Source organism: Chiloscyllium punctatum, chromosome 11 (assembly GCF_047496795.1).
Source record: "Chiloscyllium punctatum isolate Juve2018m chromosome 11, sChiPun1.3, whole genome shotgun sequence".
Classification (NCBI taxonomy): Eukaryota; Metazoa; Chordata; class Chondrichthyes; order Orectolobiformes; family Hemiscylliidae; genus Chiloscyllium; species Chiloscyllium punctatum.
In genome coordinates, this window is record NC_092749.1 from 9,323,187 (window position 1) to 9,335,761 (window position 12,575).

General features: G+C 43.8%; 1 protein-coding gene across 8 annotated transcripts in view; it reads right to left on the bottom strand.

The window, feature by feature from the left end:
• LOC140482712 (uncharacterized) overlaps positions 1-12,575 on the bottom strand; it is a 50,089-nt gene that overhangs the window by 20,266 nt on the left and 17,248 nt on the right. For 7 of the 8 annotated variants that reach the window (XR_011961778.1, XM_072580255.1, XM_072580254.1 and 4 more), the window contains one exon: positions 1,003-2,468. The gene's annotated coding sequence lies outside the window, so the exon portion shown is untranslated. The remainder of the gene's footprint in view (positions 1-1,002; positions 2,469-12,575) is intronic. The other variant, XM_072580257.1, reaches the window with a different exon arrangement.

The window sequence follows — 12,575 nt, forward strand, 5'->3', positions numbered from 1 at the left end:
CCACCCTATGTCCCTTACTGCTGTTTTATGGAAGCAATCACCTTTACAGCAACACAGTTTTGAGGGACATAACTGGATGGAGTTGAAGTAATTCACTGCAGGGCCGTGTGATATTGAAGTGATCGAGTCACTTAACTAGTTTAACCGGTTGAAGAACAATTTTGTTTTGAAAAATGGCCCCACAGGGACAACACCTTAAATGAAAAGTGGGTTAGAAGGTTACAGCACAGATTTCGGCCTATCAGGTCTATGATTTACTTTCAGAAGAAAAAAAATGATGAATTGGAAATGCTGACACACTTTAGGTCTCAGGGTTGTTTCCCCAACTACAGCGTTTCCCAATCGTTCCATTTATACCCTCCATTTCATCAACTAAATATCGGAAATGTTGATGTAATCCACATGGGATAACCCCACAGTGGATTTATATCCCAGTATTCATTGCCTTCGGACTGAAGCCACTGGAACAAACCATTGCAGCATAAATGTTTTTTCATTGGTTCATGGGATATGGGCATCACTGGCCGGGCCCAGCATTTATTGCCCATCCCTAGGTACCCCTTGAGAAGGTGGTGGTGAGCTGCCTTCTTGAACCACTGCACTCCATGTTGCCAGGGTTGGAGGGGTTGAGCTACAAGGAGAGGCTGAATAGGCCTGGGCTATTTTCCCTGAAGTCTGAGGTTGGGGAGTGACCTTATAGAGGTTTATAAAATGATAAGGGGCATGGATAGGGTGAATAGCAAAGGCCTTTTCCCTGGGGTGGGAGAGTCCATAACTACAGGGCATAGATTTAAGGTGAGAGGGGAAAGATTTAAAAGGGACCTAAGGGTCAACCTTTTCACACAGAGGATGATGAGTATGTGGAATGCGCTGCCAAAGGAAGTGGTGGAAGCTAGTACAATTACAGCATTTAAAAGGTATCTGGATGGGTCTATGAATAGGAAGGTGTTAGAGGGGTGTGGTCCAAATGCTGACAAATGGGACTAGATCAATGTAGGATACCTGATCAGCATGGACGAGTTGGACCGAAGGGTCTACTTCTGTGCTGTACAAAACTATGATGCTACATGCTGCAGTCCATGTGCTGTGGGTTGATCCACAATGCTGTTAGGGAGGGAATTCCAGGATTTTCATCCAGCGATAGTGAAGAAACGACGATATATTTCCAAGTCAGGATGGTGAGTGGTTCGGTGGGGAACTTGCAGAGTGGTGGTGTTCCCATGTATCTGCTGCCCTTGTCCTTCTAGATGGAAGTGGCCATGAGTTTGAAAGATGCTGTCTAAGAAGCCTTGATCCCATCACTGGAGATTTAATCCATTAGTTCCAGGATGCTTTGAGAAAATGGGTTCACGTTCTCCCACAACAACTGGCGGAATTTTAATTCAAGCAATAAATCTGAGGGATAAAAGCCATCATCAATGGATGAAAAAATCTCGCGTGAGTCACTAATGTCCTGTAGGGAAGGAAGTCTATCATCTTTACCCACTTTGGCCTACACGTGACTGCAGGCTCACAATAATGTCAGTGGCTCTGAAATGGCTGAAAGAGCCAATCATTTCATGGGCAATTGAAGATGACTAATAGATGTTGTCCTTGATGCCCACCCTCTATGACTTAACGAAGAGAAATAATCTCATTCTGCTCGATAAAGTTTCTTTCATGTGATTGTACATGGCTCAGTTCACAGTGAGACAACAACTTGCATTTATATGGCTCCTTCCAGTGCAGTAAGACATGAGGACATTATCAAACAACTTGAGACATAGAAGTAGAGGAAACAATGAAGCAAGTGGCCAAAGGATTGTGAATAATGTGGATTTGCAGTAACGCCTGAAAGTAAGAGAGCGCAGGGAGAAGATATATGGAGGGAACTCCAGAGCCGAGAGCCACTGAGCTCTTGGCAATGATGCCGAGTGAAGCACGTCTTCACACATAGGGTAATGGAAGGTCAGAACTCTCTCCCCAAAGCTTGAGTTAGAATGGGAGAGGGAGATTCATTGAACTTTTCCAATCTGTGAGTGACAGATTTTTGGTAAGCAGGGATATTAAGGGTCGTGAACCAAGGAGGGAGAAAGACTGAGATACAGGTCACTGGGATCCCATAAAATGGTGGATTGTGGCATAAAAGACCTTCCTACTCCAGATTTCTTCATGCATTTGATTCATCTCCTGTCAGTTTTAGGAAAAAATATGGAATTTCAAGTCCCAGATGGAAACACACAAAGAAGATCCGGTCTGAATAAAGTCTCCGAGGAGAAGGGTCAGCAGGGGCCATGCAGCTTATTGAGTACTTGCCTCTCGCTGACCATGAACATTCACCACCATTTGACCTCCTGAAGCACAGCTTGATGACCTGACCAAATTCGGTCTTGGTGTGTGGATATTAACGGCATGGTCAATATTTATCGTAGATACTGTTGCTGGCTGCCTCTGGAGTTTGGTCCTTAGTCCTGACTTTCCCAGCGTCCCTAAAGGAAGAAACCAAAACAAAACATAATAATCACTCACCATAAAGCTTTACAGGATGATCATTGGCATCCTGTAGAGATATAAACAGTAGAAATATCCCACCATAAATCAGTTGAATGGCTATATAATTGTTGACTTTAGAGTTATTAAGGGACTGGATTATGTTACAAGCTGCCTCATCTTGCCTTGAACAACCAGAGTTGATGCCAGCACCTGGTAACTCATTCCTGCTGGGTGTTTGTTCTCTCTGATTGAGGCAGACACGGGGGGACCGTGCAAACTCCACACGGACAGCTACCCGAGGCTGGAATCCCTGGCACTATGAGGCAGCAGTGTTCAACCACTGAGCCACTGTGGCACCCCTCAACCCTGGCATCATCTCTGTGAAACTCTTCTGTACCCTCACAGTGGCAAGGTTCCTGAAGTCAGGCACCAAAACTAGGTCGATTATTCTAATCTCAGCCGAGCTAATAATTTGGAAAGGTCGAGCCTCCGAGTTTTGCTTTAGTATGGAGGAATTTGCTTTCGAGCTAAAAGCATTTCAGCTGACTGCTCGATATTGTTCATCAGTAATAAAGAAGAGGTAACATATGACCTGCCTGATGGACCTTTTTCTGTTTATCAGCAATTCCATCTGTATTTTCTGCTGCTGAGACAGTTTTCAATTCAATTAGATAATTTGCCATTCATTTCAATGAGGGTTAATCTCATTAAAAGCCTCGTTAAAATCCAAGTAAATGATGTACAATGAGAGGGCTATTAATTGGATGTATCATGGGAGTCACGTAATCGTGACAATTCCAATTTTGTATTCGAAACCTCCTCACTTGAATTATTGCTGTTGTTTCCTGTCACTGGGGGAGAGATGGCAGAATGATGCTCCTTTTTCTAATCTCTTAACTGCCCTCAAACAAGGTGAGTTTAAAAGAAGTTTTGAACCATGTGAGTCTCTAAAACAATACAAAGCAGATTTCCTTCCTCTCTTGTTCTCAATGCCTGATTATAATCGCAATAGCAGCCATTCACACAAGACAAGCACGTGCAGGAAAATATGATTATAAAAGAAGTACCAAGCACGTCAATCTTTAAAGAGTTCCAAAAGTCTCAATTACTCTGCTTTCCAAGATGGAAACTAGATACATTGCAAGCTCAATAATTTCCGTTTGGTTTCCTGGTGAAAATAGAGGTTAGTAGATTCTGTTGACATCTCACTGTGCCTTCCTGCTTGTAGAAGCAGCTATTTGACTTTGTTCCAGCTGGATGATGTCTCCTGAGGATCTGACATGGTTCTGCACATCAATAGTGAAAGGACAGCCCTAATCCTCTGCCTGTTAAATGGATTTGAGGATGGGTAGGATCCCTTCTGTCTGTGATCTGTTTCCCAGACTGATTGATGTGTGCATCTAAAGATGATGCTTGCAAATGGTTCTTTATTGTAAAAGCTTTCTGTCAGGTGACCATAGTGTTGGTGTTTCCATTGTCCATACAAATGATAGCTCTGATGATTGTAGCAGCCAATCACAATGGGGTTTTGCCCCCGACAATGTCATGTCTTAGTGTGACAGCATGGAATTCTTTCAGATAGCTTACATGGAATTTAATTCCACAGCCATCAGCTGTGTAGCCATTGTTCATTAGTTTCTGTAGAGCCTTCATAGAACATAGAACATAGAACAATACAGCACAGAACAGGCCCTTCGGCCCACGATGTTGTGCCGAACTTCTAACCTAGATTAAGCACCCATCCATGTACCTATCCAAATGCCGCTTAAAGGTCGCCAATGATTCTGACTCTACCACTCCCACGGGCAGCGCATTCCATGCCCCCACCACTCTCTGGGTAAAGAACCCACCCCTGACATCTCCCCTATACCTTCCACCCTTCACCTTAAATTTATGTCCCCTTGTAACACTCTGTTGTACCCGGGGAAAAAGTTTCTGACTGTCTACTCTATCTATTCCTCTGATCATCTTATAAACCTCTATCAAGTCACCCCTCATCCTTCGCCGTTCCAACGAGAAAAGGCCGAGAACTCTCAACCTATCCTCGTACGACCTACTCTCCATTCCAGGCAACATCCTGGTAAATCTTCTCTGCACCCTCTCCAAAGCTTCCACATCTTTCCTAAAGTGAGGCGACCAGAACTGCACACAGTACTCCAAATGTGGCCTAACCAAAGTCCTGTACAGCTGCAACATCACTTCACGACTCTAACTCTATAGCAGAGATATCACATGTTTAACATCTCTTCAGGATAATGTCCTAGAAAGTTTGCTTGCATGTTAATTTCTTGATCAGACAACCAGGCTACTTCCATGTTTCAGCAGTTTCATGTGTATCAACAGGGAAGGAGGCAAGTCACCTGACCTCATTGCCTCCATCTTGTTATATCGCAAATTGTCCATTTTCTTTTTGAAAAATAAAATGCTCATTTTCCCATAAATTATGGGAAAAACTGCTATCCTCATTTGGTCTGACTGACAGTGACAACCCACAGCAATGTGGTTGACTCTCAAATGCCCTCTGGGCAATTAGTAGTGGATAATGAATGTTGGCCTAACCAACGACACACACAACCTGTGAATGAAGGTATGAGGTATGCAGTCTGAATCTGGATTGGAGGTTCTCTACCGGCATTGTCTATAGGATTATTCTGCCACTTGAATTGTGGCAGGCCTCTCAGCTTAACTTCCTCGTTCTCTAGACTTTGTGCACTGAAGTATTCCCCATTTAGCACGATCAAATCTGACAAGATTGGGTTTTATGAATCTGATTAGCTGGTGAGGGAATTCCCCAGAATAAAATGAGCTGCTTGTTTGATGGGTCATGTGGGAGGTGAGGATGTCATGACAGGGAGCTGATAAGGGAAGAGAAAGCAAAAAAGAACTAAAAAAATGCAAAGATGACTGTCGGTGAATAAAGCCACCTTCTATTTTCTAGAATGAAGATGTAAAATAAATACACAAGTGAATGATCTCTGCTTTGGAGTGAGTCTGAAGAAGAATTTCAATCCAATGAATTATGGCACTTGGTCAATTTAGTTTTATAACAAAAGGAAAATGAAATAATATACAGATTGGGACTGGTCCTTCAAGCTTTCGAGGAGCTTTTTCCTGCTGCTGAGGTAGTTCAGCATCCTCACATATTCTCCTCAGATATTGCAGACAACTTTGGTTACTGATTGTAATTACATTTCAGCAACATTTAACCACCTAGCACTCAGGAAAGTCTAACTGTTAAGAGCATCTTGAAGGGACATTTGGTAGAGTAGGAGGGACCCGGAAATCAGATTGCAGCACTTTGTGGGGAGATCCATGAACAAAACTAGGGTGCGACTTCAGTGTGAGCAACCAACATAGCCAGGGTTCTGAGCCTCTGGAACTCCAACTTACCATTCCTGTTCTTGTTTCGGTTTGCCAATGACCCTTAAGTTGCTTCTCTCAGGAGAGAATCATTACTCTCGAGACAAAGTCACTACTCTCAGTTATTGAGTAAAGACAGATATTTTAGGTTCTTTTACTGGGAATGTGACAGGAGATGTTGACAACGCGAGTGCACAGGCAGTGAATGATGTAGTCATGTCCAATAGTTTTAAAAATTTAAACAGTTAAGTTCAAATAGAAGCAGAAATTACTGGAAAACTCAGTAGGTCTGACAGCACCTGTAGAGAGAAAGCAGCATCGGACATGTTAAATCAGGTCACTCGACTTCAGTTCTCACAACGTTTCTCAGTTATTTGTCTTTTGTTGGTTTCGGATCTCCAACATCCACAGTTCTTTGTTTTATTTTCGTTGTTAAAGTAGGGGCTGCCACCGATGGGAAATGCAATTCGCAACAAGCAAGCTCTGTTGTAGCTATGGTTACTTCCATTCTTCATCCAGCTTCAGACCAGACATCCAGGTTTCTTTTAAACAACATTTATTCACAACAGATGCACAATGGTAAAGCTGCAGAGCTCCACATCACTGAGCTGCACTGCGTCCAACCTTCTAGCAGAGTCCAAACGCATGATGACTGAGTTAATGGATACAGCACAACAGACCTCAGTGTCAAGTCACATTCATAAAACTCTGTCTCGGCAGATTAGATAGAGCTAAATGAGAAATGCTTCAATGCAGAAAGTCTGGGGAATGAGGAAGCTGAGAGTGGCATCACAAGTGGCAGTGTAATCCTGTAGACAATGCAGGTAGAATACCTCAAATCCAGACTACATGCCTCATTTGTGTAATTCATTCACAGGATATGGACATCACTGGTTAGGCAAGTATTTATTACCTACCATTCATGCCCCAGAGAGCAGTTGATAGACAACCACATTGCTCTGGGTCTAGAGTCACTTGTATGCCAGACCAGGTGAGGATGTCAGATTTCCTTCCCTGAAGACCATCAGTAAACCAGATGGATATTTTCCTGATGATTAATTCATGGTCATCATAGACGTTTAATTGCAGATTTTTATTGTATTCAAATTTCATCAAGAAAGGATTCGAACCCAGATACCCAGAACGTATCCTGGGTCAGCCGAGCGAGAATACCACCGGGCCATTGCCTCCCTTAAAATGCTTGATCGAAACTTTTAAAATGTACCTGGATAATTGGGCCAGGTCCCTGCATAGGTGCAGTGTGGCTGCAGGATAGTGATCCTCCGCTCACTGTTCTATCCCACATTCTGAATGACCCTAGACCCTGCCCGACAAGGAATGTCCCAAACTGGCCATGGTTCCAACTGTCTGACCTGAAATTCCAACATATCCCAAATTTGGCACAGCCTCAGATCTCCAGGTGCTGAATTAGGGAAACTGGGTCTGCACTGAGTCATGGCTGAAAGCAAGGGAAGAAATGGTAGCTTGATATTCCTAAATATAGGAATTTTAGGTGAGATAAAATAAAGCATAAAAAAGAAAGAATTGATTTTAAAACTGATAGCTGCTGAAAACTGATTTGAAGGATATTAAAGGGGTCATCACATCACTACAGAGCTCCCAGATTGGGGGTCAGTTAGCTCAGTTGGCTGGACAGTTGGCTTTCAATGCAGGATGATGCCAGATGTGAGGATTCAATAACCACCCTGCCTGAGGTTCCCATGAAAGCTCTCCTTCTGAACATCTCCCCTCACCTGAGGTGTGGTAACCTTCTTATCTGTAAGACCCTGAGATCAGGTTTTACCTTGGTGAGAGGAAGGATTGAATGAATAATGATGTGGATTTTCCACATGGACGTATCCTAGATTCACACTGTAATCCCAGGAAAACAGTGGGATATTGGGAGAACAACGTGGAACATTTGACGGCAACATAATCATCCCCGCTGTGAGAGGTAATTTCGGTTTGCAATTTTAAGATGTGCCTAGACCACAGACTGATCTATAATAAAAGATAAAACTTTTGCTTCTTTTCTAAAACATTAGACTTTTGCTTTCTTAAAACATTTTGTATACTCAAAAGTAGAATAGTTTAAAATAGTGCATGCAGTTTGTGAGCAGAGTAAAACAAACAGGCCCTTGATTGATGAAACCATAAACACAGGCAGGGAAGGATGGGTCCTTGACTGATAAAGACTGCAGGACAGGGAAACGACTCAAGAGACATCTGCTACAGATTGATACAGAGACATCTGCTACAGATTGATAAGACCGTTAGCACAGACAGAGAAGAATAAGTCTTTGACTGATAAGACTACAGGGGGAGAAAAATAACACCTCTAGGGTCTGGAGGCATTTGTTGCAGACTTTGTGATAAGGATGCAAGTTGGAGAATAATGATGTTTTTAAGAATGTGAACCTCATGGCTCATTAAGACCAAGGAGGGGAGGGACTTGTGCTGTATATAATGAGAAACTTTGTAAGCCTCAGCGCGCCTTTTACTCAGAAGGCTGCCCATCTCTGCAGACTTGCTAATAAAGCTTTGTTTTCCTGAATTTGTCTAGAGCGATTATTAAGAAGCAATTTTCGTTTCTAACACCCGCTTTCAGAAGGTCACCTCTATAACAACCATTTCCAGCAGGCTGACGCCCCCATTTACCAGAAAGCTCCACAGCATCCCTTGCTGCAAGGACAGATGGCTGGTCATTTAGTGTCTGGGTGCAGTTGAGTTTTGATGATGATTTGTGTCCATTACAAAGTGAGCAGACATTTTTCACAGCATCCCTCATTGCCAGTGAAGTCTGTCGACTTGCCCCATTAAGGTCGATAAGTGTGGTGCTGGAAAAGCACAGCAGGTCAGGCAGCATCTGAGGAATTCCTAATGCAGGGCTTATATTTGAAATCTCGACTCTCCTGCTCCTTGGATGCTGCCTGACCTGCTGTGCTTTTCCAGTGCCACACCTTTCGACTCTGAGTCTCCAGCATCTGCGGTCCTCACTTTCTCCTTTCCCCATTAAAACCCATATGGACGGACAACCACATGGTGGTCCCTTTATTTCTTATGTATATTCATGAGATTTTGGCTGGGCCAAAGCTTTCTCAATGCCCTTGGGAAGGTGGTGGTGTTGCCACATTCTTGAACCTTTGCAGACCATGTGGTGTGTCGGTCAGCCACAGTCAGAGAGTCATAGAATCACAGAGATGTACAGCACAGAAACAGACCTTTTGGTCCAACTCATCCATGCTGACCAGATATCCCAACCTAATCTAGTCCCAGCATTGGTCAGCATTTGGTCCATATCAGTCTAAACTCTTCCTGTTTATGTACCCATGTTGTAACTGTACCAGCCTCCATCACTTCCTCTGTCAGCTCACTCCATAGAAACACCATTCTGAGTGAAAAGGTTGCCCCTTAGGTCCCTTTTAAATTTTTCCCCTCTCACCCTAAACCTATGTCCACTAGTTCTGGATTACCCCAACCCGAGGGAAAAGACCTTGTCTATTTACCCTATCCATGTTCCTCATGATTTTATAAACCTCTATAAGGTAACCCCTCAACATCTGACGCTTCAGGGAAAACAGCCCCAGCCTATTCAGCCTCTCCCTATAGCTCAAACCCTGGCAACATCCTTGTAAATTTTTCTGAACCCTTTCAAGTCTTACAATATCCTTCCTATAGCAAGGAGACCAGAATTTCATACAATATTCCAAAAGTGGCCGAACCAATGTCCCGTACAGCTACAACATGACCTCCAGTGCTATTAGGAGTGGAGTTACGAGGAAGCTGCAAGTTTTGTATTAACTGGAGCAACGAACAATGAGAAAAATGATAGCAGTCCCTAAGTCTGACATCGTGCTAGATGTTTCCTCTTAGTCAGTGGCACTGAGGAGGAGTAACGATGAATGGTCTGACCTTCTCAGCTAATTGAGGGAATGGGTGTGTGGGAATTGAGTTGAGAGTGTAATGCTGGAAAAGCCAGCAGATCGGGCAGCATCCGAGGAGCAGGAGAATTGATGGTTCAGGCATAAGCCCTTCATCAGGAAGGGTGATCATTTGATCTCCAGCATCTGCAGTCCTCACATTCTCCTATGGGAATTGAGAAGAGAATCCTAAACAAATGATCGTCCCATTCAGTCTGCCTCAATCTGATGTTAGCAAAATGTTACTGAGCTTTAGTTGGTTATTCTGCAATTTAAAAATAGAACAATATACTGAAAAGAGGAAAAAATCCTTTAAAGAAGTGAAAGGTTTTGGGGACAGTCAATTTTCTCAGAAACGAATAGTCCTTTAATCATTCTAAAGGATTAGATTGGCTAATGCTCAATGTTTTTGTGTTATTTTTGAGCTGGAGTCAGACCAGAAACAGATGTGACTCGGGGCCAATGAATCAGTAACTTTCTTCAGTTTCTGCTCTTTTCTCTTCAGCAAGAAGTTTAGCTTGGTTCAGGAGCAGAGAGGAATACAGGAACAGGCTATTCGGCCCCTGTTCCACCATTTCATGAGATCAGATAGCCTGCTCATTGGAGTGTCTCTCCCGTGGTTCATTGAGGATACAATCCCCATATGCGCACATTCTATCAGCTCTCTCCCTGTGATGCACAGTCTGGGTGATTCACTCTACAAGTATGTAATGGGACCCGTTATACAGTTACCCCAGACAACCATACACCAGGATCCATGCCCCATCACCCTATGGCACAAACCTATCAAATTTCCAAACTTTGCTTGCTTTGCCAATGACTTGCCCAGACATTGGATTGCACCCATATTCTTTGTCATTCATTTTCAAGATGTGGGTGTCACTAATAAGGCCAGCTATGATTACAACCAAAAAAATGAGAAACAGAAATTGCTGGAAAAACTCTGGCAGCATCTCTGGAGAGAAATCAGAGTTAGTATTTTGGGTCCAGTAACAATTCTTATGAAGGGCTGTCATTCCCCTCACTAGTCTTTGAATGGGAGCTGGGGAGATGCCTTCTTCATAAACCATTGCACTCAGTGTGTGGGAGATCACAGAGTGATTATGACGCAGAAGGAGTGGAGTCACAGGTAGATAGGATAGTGAAGAAGGCGTTTGGTATGCTTGCCTTTATTGGTCAATGCATTGAGTATAGGAGTTGGAGTTCATGTTGCGGCTGCACAGGACATTGGTTAGGCCACTTTTCGAATACTGTGTTCAGTTCTAGTCTCCCTGCTATAAGCAGGATGTTGTGAAACTTGAAAGGGTTCAGAGAAGATTTACAAGAATGTTGTTAAGGTTGGAGGTTTTGAGCAATAGGGAGAAGCTGAGGAGGCTGGAGCTGTTTTCCCTGGAGCATCAGATGCTGAAGGGTGACCTGGTAGAGGTTTACAACATTATGAAAGGCATAGATAGGGCAAATAGACGAGGTATTTTCCCCAGGGTGGGGGAGTCCAAAACTAGAGGATGTAAGTTTAGGGGGCAAGGAGAAAGATTTAAAAGGGACCTAAGGGGCAATGTTTTCCACACAGAGGGTGGTGCTTTTCTGGAATGAGCCGCCACAGGAATTAATGGAGGCTGGTAGTACAATTATAGCATTTAAAAGGCATCTGGATGGGTATATGAATAGGATGAGTTTAGAGGGATATGCGCCATATGCTGGCAAATGGTACTGGATTAATTTAGCATTACTGATTAGCATGGATGAGTTGAACTGAAGGGTTTGTTCCCGTGCTGTACAGCTCTATGATTCTATGTCTGATACCACGTGTACAGTTTGGAAGTACTGTAATTGGGCTGGATTCTCACGAACATTACCTCTGGTGGACAAGTTTAGAAGCTGCTGGCAAGGCTCTTAAGGCTCAGCTGTAGTGTCTGTTCCTCTGGGCCAGGAGGCCTGTGTTCAAGTCCCTCCTGCTCTAGAGAGGTGCAAAACATCGCTGAATGGGTTGGCTAGAAAATATTCCCAAAGCTGCTGGACCAGAGGGCATCGTCTCTGCTGGTTTGGTGAAATGTGTGTCATTGCTGATGGGGATCAATCATTCTCCAGCAAAAACTCAAAACTTACGAGATGTCCTTTCAAAGTTTGCGGAAAACGTGCTGGTAATTTCCGTGTGGAATAAGGCCAGTGGGGAGAAGCTGATACTTTCCCTCTCAGTCCTCACCCCACAGACATGTGGTGCTAGCCTGTGTCATGAGAGCAGATGGGATTTGTGAGCCAGACATTCCGAATCAGGGCCTCAGTCAAACACTCTCAATGGAGGCCATGGTCTTCCCAATGGGAGACAAGGAGAGGTTGACCAAAGTGACACCTCCTTCCCACACTGCACCTTCATCTCCAAACACAGTCAGAGAATCCCTACAGTGTGGGAGCAGGCCATTCAGCCCATCATGTCCATATTGAGCCTCCAAAGAGCATCCCACCCAGATCCACTGTACCCCTATAATGCTGCATGGCAAACCCACCTAGCCTGCACATCATTGGATATTATGGGTAATTGAGCATGGCCAATCCACCCTAACATGCACATCTTTGGACTGTGGGAAGAAACCAGAGCACCTGGAGGAATCCCACGCAGATGCAGTAACAGATAGATTCCCGACAGTGTGGAAGCAGGCCATTCAGCCCATATGCAAACTCCACACAGACAGTCTCCTGAGGGTGGAATTGAACCTGGGTCCCTTGTGCTATGAGGCAGCAGTGCTAACCACTGAGCTGCCCCTCAGAAAATGGCTCACGATAGCCAGGGGATATAAAAAAAACAACAAAAATAAGTTTAGGGTG